Source organism: Bubalus kerabau, chromosome 7, assembly GCF_029407905.1.
Source record: "Bubalus kerabau isolate K-KA32 ecotype Philippines breed swamp buffalo chromosome 7, PCC_UOA_SB_1v2, whole genome shotgun sequence".
NCBI classification, from domain to species: Eukaryota; Metazoa; Chordata; class Mammalia; order Artiodactyla; family Bovidae; genus Bubalus; species Bubalus kerabau.
In genome coordinates this window covers 60,492,736-60,503,981 of record NC_073630.1, presented here as the reverse complement: position 1 = coordinate 60,503,981, position 11,246 = coordinate 60,492,736, and the positions used below count along the sequence as shown (strand labels likewise).

The 11,246-nt window shown below is 34.7% G+C and overlaps 1 pseudogene; it reads right to left on the bottom strand.

Annotated features, from left to right (window-relative positions):
* Nucleotides 1-646: 646 nt before the first annotated feature.
* LOC129657067 (cytochrome c oxidase subunit NDUFA4-like) lies at nucleotides 647-894 on the bottom strand (annotated as a pseudogene).
* Nucleotides 895-11,246: the final 10,352 nt, after the last annotated feature.

Here is an 11,246-nt window from a genome sequence, read left to right as displayed (position 1 = left end):
TTTTCCCTTCAGACTCTTGCAGTTTATCTTTGGGGCTTCCCTGGCGGCTCAGCTTATCTTTAGTCAGCTTTAATTAATAAAAACAATTTCAAACTTTATAATTTTTTCTTGAATTTTCTTCTTTCCTAACATAATTCTCTAGCAGTGGACATTTCCACTACAAAAATAGAATCAAGATATTTAAATTTTTTTCATTATACTTTAATGCCCCATCAAAATGTTTAAATTTTTATTTTTCCTCCATTTTTGTGAGATTTCTAGGTCTTGGCGTTATTTCTACCATTGCATACTTTGATCACTGATTACCTGCTTCTATCATAAGGCACTCTCCTGACTTTTACTGAAACAGCTTGTGCTGTGACATTTAGAGATATCTTTCATCTGCCACTTTGAACACAGCACATAGTATCTCTTGATTTCCAATTGTTTTCAAGACTTTCTGCTGTATTTTCTTAATTTTCTTATTTTAACATGTATTTATTTTTTCATGTTTCAGACTATTTATTCATCAGTGTAAACCCCAACACAATACACCAACATAATTTCATACATTTAGGTGGAAAATATCTCCTGGTTAAGTGGGAAATTGTGTGGATTGTTCCTGGAAGAGCTTCATTCTAAGCAGCTTTACAGTGACACATTACATTTAGAGGTTTGGACCTTCTTTCTTCAGTTTCTGTAATCTATATTCAGAGAGTAGAACTTGTACTGATCATTAGGACCGAGCTTGTTCTACGGTTCTGGGTTATTCTTTCTGTCCCAACTGATATCAGGACTCAACGATGCCAGGAGCATGACATACAACGCTGCTCCAATACCTCCCACTCCAATGAATATGAAGAGGGGGATCAAGGTAGGATGCTTCTTGGCCTGACTGATGATCTGGCAGAGCATGGCTGTGACAGAAGCCTTGAGTCCAAACTGAGAGAAAAACTAAGCAAAAAGGCCCGGGATTAAGCAGTCACCCTATTTTAATATTTAGACTTCAGGTGTGGAGTTGGATTTATCACAGCCCTTAGTTCATAGTGTGTTATTATCAATGGTTTATGCTTCTTTCAATTTTGTTTGCTATTTTTTCTTTTCTCTCATTTCCTCCCTACTGCAGAAATTCATTTTAATTGTGTATTAAATGTTTTTGTATATCCATCCTTAAATAAATGTATGTAATTTTGTGCATCTATGTATTTTTAATTTACATAAATGTATTATACTGTAGTTTTCATTGTCTTACAAACTTAAAACTTGATACTATCAGATTTAAAAAATTTTTGCTCATCTAAAGGATATGAGTTACTTCATTGTTCTTTTAATTTGCATTACTCTTTAATACTAGCAACATTTGGCATCTTGATATACTTGTTAGTTCTCTGGAGTTCCCATTCTATGAATTGGCTATGTATAACCTTTGTCTATTTTTTTTTTAATTTTATTTTATTTTTAAACTTTACATAACTGTATTAGTTTTGCCAAATATCAAAATGAATCTGCCACAGGTATACATGTGTTCCCCATCCTGAACCCTCCTCCCTCCTCCCTCCCCATTCCATCCCTCTGGGTCGTCCCAGTGCACCAGCCCCAAGCATCCAGTATCGTGCATTGAACCTGGACTGGCAACTCGTTTCATACATGATATTTTACATGTTTCAATGCCATTCTCCCAAATCTTCCCACTCTCTCCCTCTCTCACAGAGTCCATAAGACTGTTCTATACATCAGTGTCTCTTTTGCTGTCTCGTACACAGGGTTATTGTTACCATCTTTCTAAATTCCATATATATGCGTTAGTATACTGTATTGGTGTTTTTCTTTCTGGCTTACTTCACTCTGTATAATAGGCTCCAGTTTCATTCACCTCATTAGAACTGATTCAAATGTATTCTTTTTAATGGCTGAATAATACTCCATTGTGTATATGTACCACAGCTTTCTTATCCATTCATCTGCTGATGGACATCTAGGTTGCTTCCATGTCCTGGCTATTATAAACTATTTTTAAATTAAATACTCTAGTATTTTTGAGAATTGGTTATATAATCAATGTAACTTTCTTTTGTCAGCTTTGGATATAGCACTTATTTCATATTTGATTTACAGAAAAATTGAGCAAGCAATAGGGTACATTGCCATATACCCGTCTCTTGCATACAGTTTTCCCTATTACTAACAGGTTGCATTACTGTAGTATATTTGTTACAATTAATTAATCAATACTGATAACCTTTATTAACTAAAATCCATGACCTTATTATATAGTTCTATGTTTTTTGACAAATGCATATGTCATCTATCACCATTACAGTATCAAACAGAATAGTTTCACTGACCTTAAAATCCCCAGTACTCCACATTTTCTTCCCTCTGCCCTACTGGTTTAACCTCTAGCAACCACTAATCTGGGCTTCCTAGGATTTAATGGGTAAAGAATCTGCCTGAAATGCAGGAGACGCAAAGGACATGGGCTGGATCTCTGGGTTGGGAAGATATCCTGGAGAAGGACATGATAACTCACTAGATTGTTCTTGCCTGGAGAACCCCATGGACAGAGAAGCCTGGTGGGCTACAGCCCACAGGGTCACAAAGAGCTGGACACGACTGAAGCGACCGAGCATGCACACAACCACTGATCCTTTTACTACTCCCATAGTTTTACCTTTTCTAGAATGTCATACAGTTGGGATTATGCAATATGTAGTTTTTTTCACTTAAGAGTATACGTTTAATGTTACTTTTATGTCTTTTTATGGCTAAATAGCTCATTTCTTTTTAGTACTGAGTAACATTCCATTGTATGAATAAACAGATTATTCATTTACTACTGAAGGCCTTCTTAGTTGTTTCCAGGTTTTGCAGGTTATGAATAAAGCTGCTATAAACATATGTATGCAAGTTTTTGTATGTACATAAGTTTTTGATTCAATTGTGAAAACACAATTGTGACTGCTGGATGAAATGGTAAGACTATGTCTAACTTTCTAAGACATTCCAAATCATCTTTCAAACTGGCTATACAATTCTTCATTCCCATCAGCAATGAATGAGATTACCTGTTGCTCTACATCTTCATCAACATTTGGTACTGGCAGATTTTTAGGTTGTAACCATTCTAACAGGTAGGTAACCTAATAAGATAAGGTTATCTTATTGCTGTTTTAAGTTGCAATACCCTAATGACATACAATGATGATTATTTGTTTATATGCTTATTTGCCATCTATATGTCTTCTTTGGTAAGGTATCTGTTCAGTATTTTGATTATTTTCTTGGTGTATTTTTTTTTTCTTGTTGTTAAGTTATACAGGTACATAATAGTTTTGCAAATATTTTCTCAAACCTGTGTCTTATCTTTTCATTCATTTAAGAGCATCTTTCACAGAGCAGACATTTTAATTGTATAAAGTCCATCTTATTGGTTTTTCCTTTCATGAATTATGAGATATCTTTTGATATTCTAAAGTCACTGCCAAAATCAAGGTCATCTAGATATTCACCTATTTATCATCTAGAAAGTTTATAGGTTTGCCTTTTATATTCTCTGTGATCCATTTGAATTAATTTTTGTGAAATGTAAAGTCTGTGTGCAGCTTCTTTTGCATATGGATATGTAATCATTTCAGCACCATTTGTTGTAAAGATGATTCTATCTTCACAAAATGTTTTTGCTCCTTTGTCAAGGATCATTTGTGTATGCTTATGTGGGCCTATTACTAGGCTCTAAATTCTGTTCCATTGATGTGTCTATTCTTTAATCAATACCACTTACTGTAACTTTATAGTAAATCTTGTAGTTGATGAGCATCAATCCTCTGACTTTATTCTTCTTCATTATTGTGTTATCTATTCTTGGTCTTTTGCTTTTCCATACAAACCTTAGAATCACTTTGTTGACATTCACAAAATAATGTGCTGATGTTCTGATTTGGGACTGCATTAAATTTATAGGTCAAATTGGGAAGAATTGACATCTTAATAATATCAAGTCATCCAATGCATGAACACGGATCTCTATTTTCAATTTAAAAATTTTTCTCTTATGAAATTTTTGTGATTTTTCTTCACATATTTTGTACATACTTTCTTATATTTATGCCTAAGATATATATTTCACTTTTTGTCTTAATTAAATAGTGTTGTATATTTAATGTCAAATTTCAGTTGTTCATTGATGTTATCTAGGAAATTGCTTTATATTCTCTAACCTTGCTTTAATTGTTTCAGTTCATTTCAGTTCAGTCGCTCAGTCGTGTCCGGCTCTTTGTGACCCCATGAATCACAGCACGCCAGGCCTCCCTGTCCATCACCAACTCCCAGAGTTCACCCAAACTTGTTCCAATAGGTATTTTTTTGTTGTTGCTATTGCTAATTCTTTGGGGTTTTTCTATGTAGACAATCATATTAACTGTGTAAAAAAGACAGTTTTATTAACATTTTTCAACTTTCTATACATTTTACTTTTCTTGTTTCCTTGCATTATCTAGGACTTCCAATACCATATTTAGTAGGAGTAGAGAAGGGGCTTTGTTTCTGATCATAGGAAGAAAGCACCTGGGTTTTGAGTATGAAATGCGATATTAGCTGTAGGTCTTTGGTAGATGCTTCCTGTCATGTTCACAAAGTTACCCTTTATTCCTGGTGTGCTAAGAGTTTTTTTTTTTTTTTAATCATTGATTTTGGATATTAACAATTTTTCTTCATCAATGACAAAATCATGTGCTTTTCTTCTATAACCTGTTGGTGTGATGAATTATAATAATTTTCAAATGTTTAACCAGTCTTGCCTATCAGGAATAAATTCCACTTGGTCATGGTGTATTATTCTTTTTACAGTGTTGGATTAAATCTGCCAATACTTCATTCTGAAGTTTTTCATCTATGCTCATGAGAGATTTTGGTCTTGAGTTTTCCTTTCTTATAATGTCTCTATCTGGTATTATGGTAATGCTAGTCTCATTGAATGAGTAATAAGTTGTCCCTCTGCTTCCACCTTCTGGAAGAGATTGTAGGGAATTTGTATAATTTCTTCCTTAAATCTTTGGTGGAATTCAATAAAGAAATTATTGGGATGGTGCTTTCTTCTTTGGAAATTAATTATTGATTCAATTTCTTTGAAGACATAGATCTATTCAGACATTTTTCTCCTATATGAGTATTATTGACTTGTCTTTCAAGGAATTGGTCTATTTAATTTAAGCTATCAAATTTGTGATAAAGTTATTCATTGTTGTTGTTCAGTCACTCATTCATGTCCTATTCTTTGCAACTCCATGGACTGCAGCACGCAAGGCTTCCCTGTCCTTCACCATCTCCCAGAGCTTGCTCAAACTTATGTCCATTGAGTCAGTGGACATAATCCACCTATAATCCAATCCCATCCTCTGTCATCCCCTTCTCTTCTTGCCTTCAATCTTTCCAAGCATCAGGGTCTTTACTAATGAGCCAGATCTTTGCATCAGGTGGCCAAAGTATTGGAGCTTCAGAGTTATTCATAACACTTTATTTATCCTTTTAATGTCAATGGATCAATAGTGATGATCTCTGCTCCATTTCTGGTATTAATAAACTGTGTATTTTCTCTTTCATCTTAGCCTTTCTAGAAGTTTGTCAATTTTACCATTTTTTTCCAAAGAAGCTTTCATTTTTATTTTATATTATTTTTTAATTCTCCATCTTTTGGGTGATATCACCTTTAACATTTTTTTTCTTTTTTTCTCTTTTTTAACTTTACAATATCGTATTGGTTTTGCCATATATCAACATGAATCTGCCACAGGTATACAAGTGTTCCCCATCCTGAACCCTCCTCCCTTCTCCCTCCCCATACCATCCCTCTGGGTCGTCCCAGTGCACCAGCCCCAAGCATCCAATGGGGTACCATTTCATGCCAGTCAGAATGGCTGTGATCCAAAAGTCTACAAGCAATAAATGCTGGAGAGGGTGTGGAGAAAAGGGAACCCTTTTACACTGTTGGTGGGAATGCAAACTAGTACAGCCACTATGGAGAACAGTGTGCATATTCCTTAAAAAACTGGAAATAGAACTGCCTTATGACCCAGCAATCCCACTGCTGGGCATACACACCAAGGAAACCAGAATTGAAAGAGACATGTGTACCCTAATGTTCATTGCAGCACTGTTTATAATAGCCAGGACATGGAAGCAACCTAGATATCCATCAGCAGATGAATGGATAAGAAAGCTGAGGTACATATACACAATGGAATATTACTCAGCCATTACAAAGAATACATTTGAATCAGTTCTAATGAGGTGGATGAAACTGGAGCTTTCATTTTTATTCATTAAAACTTTTTCTGTTTTCAATTTCATTGATTGCTGCTATAATTTATATTATTTTTCTTTGCTTTGTTTTAAGCTTATATTACTCTTTCTTTATCTAGTTTCCTAATAAGAAAGCTTAGATTATTGATGTTAGATTACTCTTCTTAAAAATACGTGTATTCAACACAGTCAGCCAAAGAATGGCATATTTACAACATTTGACTAATTTGGATGAACTCAGTAGAATAATTGCTTTCTATAATATTATGTAGCATTTGATTCTAAAATTAAGTACAGACATCTATTTTCACCTTAAGATATTCCACCTACCACACTGGATGATCCTGAGATTTCAAATTATTTGAGCCATATTTATACCATATTCTGAAATCTGAATTTTCTATTGCTTTAGCTTAAATGTGTTAATGGTACTTTTGTGATGTTGTGTATGATGTGGAATTTACTGCCTTTTCTTCTTTTTTCTATTTTTGTTTCATGAACTATAATCCACCAGCATAGTAGAATTCTATTACAAATAGTTGATTTGTAGTCCCTGAATATTCTTACCTTTGTACAATGGAATGTGGAAATAATCTGAAATTGAAATTATTATTTCTAATCTACAATTTAGTATATGAAGCTAAGTAGCCTGTTTTTAAATCAAATACTATAATTACAATTATATATTTCAAAATAATAAAAATTATTTTCAACTAGTGGCATGTGTATGTAATTTTAACTTAGTACATAACATAAATAGGCAAACTATTTAGCACAAATAGAAACAGTAGAGGACAGGGAAGCCTGGCATGCTGTGCTCCACGGAATTGCAAAGAGTCAGACATGACTTAGCTACTGAACAACAATATTTAGCGAAAAGAGAAATGTTTTTTTCCATCTACTGTCAGTGATATGCATCTTTCAACTAAGATTCTTTCTAGATGGTGACTTAACAATTGATTGAAATGTACTATTTTATAAAGTTAATGAAAAGTTATTAGTTATATATTTTTCTTGTTAGGAGAAACTTTTGGGGGAATTAATTCTTCATTCTATTTAAGCACTGAGAGATACATTTACTTATGAATAGAGTCTAAAGAGATAATTTCCTTGCAATACCATTCAGAGATCAGAGTCAATTGACCATTTTGGCAGCATTGATCTAAAGGGCAAGTTAAGAGGACAGAATGAACCAAAACCTTACCTTTCTTTTTTTTTCCCTTTCAGTGTGTGTGTGTGTGTGCAGTCTGTTGATTATGAAGTTAGCATAAGAGTAAGGTGCAAAACAGGACATATTGAAGAGGCTGATGCAAGAAGACACTAAAATTATTCTCTGCATCTTAAGAGCATCATCTTGAAAGGGCTTAAGGGCAGTGTTGATGTTGTTCCTGAGAAGAAGCAGTAGCTGTTCTTTTGAATTCACACTGTTGCTTTCTGGAAGATTTTATGAGCATGTATAAGGGTACTACAAAAGTACCCTTTGTAGGGGAAACTGCTTCTAGCAAGAGGCAAGGGTAGCAGATGTACAAAGCATCTTAAATCTGTTTACTCACAGGGTCACTGGAAGATCAAAACTGATTATCCCATTAGGAAGTCTAAGTTCGTCCAGGAAATACCCAAACACTTTCTTGAATAATTGATTTTGTTAAATACATGACTACATTCTGTTCAATTTACATATATACCAGTAACAAATCTTGTTAGTGGTCATTGGAAATAACATTATTTATTTACCTGTTGCACAGTATCTGGAAGGGTGGGTAGACAGAATTTATTGTCAAAAATAAAAATAAAACTGTGCTGCCGCTGCTCCTGCTAAGTCACTTCAGTCGTGTCCGACTCTATGTGACCCCATAGATGGCAGCCCACCAGGCTGTGCTAGAAATCAATTAGAAACACATAAGAATTTTCAGTGGTTGATACAAAATGAATTTTTGCTCTTTTGGTGGTAATATTACAGTCACCTTGGATGGATGCTTGATTCTCTGGAGTTTCTTTATCATCTGGCCTCCTACAGTCTCTTATTTCTAGTACCTTTTCTGAAGTTCTCTGATCCCTGGAGTCTTAGCTCCTTCTGAAGATTGTCCTTCCTGCTGGATTTGTCTTAGGACGGCAATAGTGGATCTCTTTGGACAATAATCATCACAATCTCCTATAATAGTTGATTTTGTAGAATGGGACATCTATAAGACAAGTTTTTATTTACCAGTGTTTACTTCCTTTCATAGGAAAGTATCAATATAAGTTTGTACTAGAAGATCCCACTTTCATCACGCATAAGGAGAGAAGAAATAAAAGGGGTGAGATACAAAAATTTCTATTCTGTTACAATTTTTAAAGAAGACCTTAGAAAGAAGATTGTCATCATAATCTGTAGCATTTTACAATATTTATATATAAAGCATTTGTCAAGGTATGGGTTTTCTGGAACAATAAAAATTTATTACCATCCTTTTTTGACCCAATAATGTATGAAACTCAAAATGTTCCTAGGAACCAAGTATCATATAGAAGTAAAGACAATGACTAAAGCAAATGGGAATGGAAGAGACCAAGCATTTTTCAAAACTGTGTTACATAGATAACATATTTCAGAAATAAAATATCTTATAATGGTAGTTCCCATAGATAAAGCTCTCAGTGACAAGATCCTTTTTTGAGATTTTAGTTACTAAATACTCTCTATGCGTAGCACTTTTCTGTGATATAAAAGAAAATGCTAGCCCCTCCTCTCCCATTTTTTTGTGAGTAATACAGATACATATACTCTCAAATACATGAATTTAAGAAAGATGAAATGTGTCTTTAGGTTTGTTAACAAGCATTGTGATTAGCTACTTTTTTACTGTAAGTGCACATATACTGGAGAAATGTAGAAAAATAGAGTGGAGGGAGGGGGTGAGAGGTAAATAAGAAAGACTTTATAGCTAATGAAAAAAATAAATTTTAGCATCTATTTTTAAACATTGAAAACTTTGCTCATAAAACAATGAAAGTGAATATGAGGCATATTATTATGATACATTAAACATTAAGAGATAAAAATGGATAAAGCAAGGAAGGCTCTCCTTAGCTAAATGGTTAATTCATTTAACTGCTGAAGATGCAGTTTGTTAATGAGTAGCTGAGACTTGAGAGATAACTGCATAAATCCTAAACTTATCGGTATGTACAGCTGAGGGTCTCATTAAGAAATGGTCCCACAGGGTCAGAGAGGTGAATGTATAAGATTGAAGCAGATAATTCCATTAGTTCACTATGCTTTTCACAGATTATGCATGTCAAAACAGTGCGAACAAAATGATCTATTGCTTAATTAATGCTTATGGGAAGGAGAGGAGAGAGGATAGCTTACATTAGAAAACCTAGGACTCTTTAGGAAAAACTTCAGAATTATAATGGGAATCATACTAAAGAATGTTTCAAAAATAAATATTTTTTTTCGGTTAAGCAGTTAAAAATGGCAAGAGGCATTTACTAAGTTGTAACAACTCTTAGAAGAGTCTCTTTTGTACTGTTAGACTAGTAAGCATCTTACTCATCCAGGATTACAAACCTTTACCTTACCACTTAAGACTAAACAATAACAACAACTACTTAGGATAAGAGCTGGTGAAAAAAAATCCATTGGAGAGACCATAGTGTAGATAAGTAAGCTTAAAGTTGGCTATGAGTTGGTAGTTACGATAATGTAGGTTCTACCTAAGGAAAGGGCTTGCCCTAATTCTGATAGAGCGAAGACAAGCTAATTATTAACTGAAACCCATCGTTTCCACTCCTTCCCCCCTCCTCCCTGAATACACAGGCTGCCCACTCTTCCCAGCCTCCTTTGTAGTTAAGTGGGACCATGTGATGGACATCTGGTGGTGAAATGTAGGTGGACATGATGTCTGTCATGCTGGAAGTGGCCCATTTAAATCTCTTATGTTTTTTCCTATTCTCTCTCTTCCTCCTTCTGGCTAGATGCACACTTACAGGAAAGAAGAGTCCAGAATTTATACTGATCTCTGAACTGCTGCATGGTATAGGACATGCCACTGTTATACACTGAGTTTTCTAGGAGCTAAGAATAAAGTATACTGTATTAGGCCATTGAAAATTTTTTTCATATAGTTCATATATTTACCCTACTATAACTAGAATCTTCTTTAGTGATTATCTTTTATTTATATACCTGTTGAAGAAGCATTTATTGTATGATCCCTATGTGTCACAGACATTGCTAGCAACTAGGAATATGAGCTAGAAGGTGGCAAATACAGGTGGAATACCAACATTAGAGCTTAGGCATTTCTGCTGTGTTCATGGACCAAGGATTTTGCTCTGAGGTGGTTTGCTTGGGCCAAATTCTTCATCTCCTTTGTATTCAAAGAGAATTGAGCACTTCTTTCCTATCTAGACTTACTATTTGTACTATTGATATTGGCCAAAATTTAAGTTAATCTAATCTAATTTAATCTAATCAGAGAACATTGGTTTGCACAATAAGAACACTTATTTGCTTTCAGCTTGTTAGTTGGTAAGTCATATATGACTCTTTGTGACCCCTATGGACTATAGCCTGCCAGGATCCTCTGTCCATGGGATCCTCTAGGCAAGAATATTGGAGTGGGTTGCCATTTTCTTCTCCAGGGGCTTTAAGCTTAGGTATACACTAACTAAAGATTTTTCCTTTTGTAAAATTCGCATTATAGAGAACTCTTCTTCTTTGTCTACAAGGCTGTCTTTCCTGACACAACATTATTCAGTTCAGTTCAGTCACTCAGTTGTGTCTGACTCTTTGCGACCCCATGACTCTTTGCGACCCCATGAACTATAACATGCCAGGCCTCCCTGTCCATCACCAACTCCTGGAATTTCTTCAAACTCATGTCCATTGAGTTGGTGATGCCATCCAACCATCTCATCCTCTGTCATCCCCTTCTCCTCCCACCTTCAATCTTTCCCAGCATCAGAGTCTTTTCAAATGA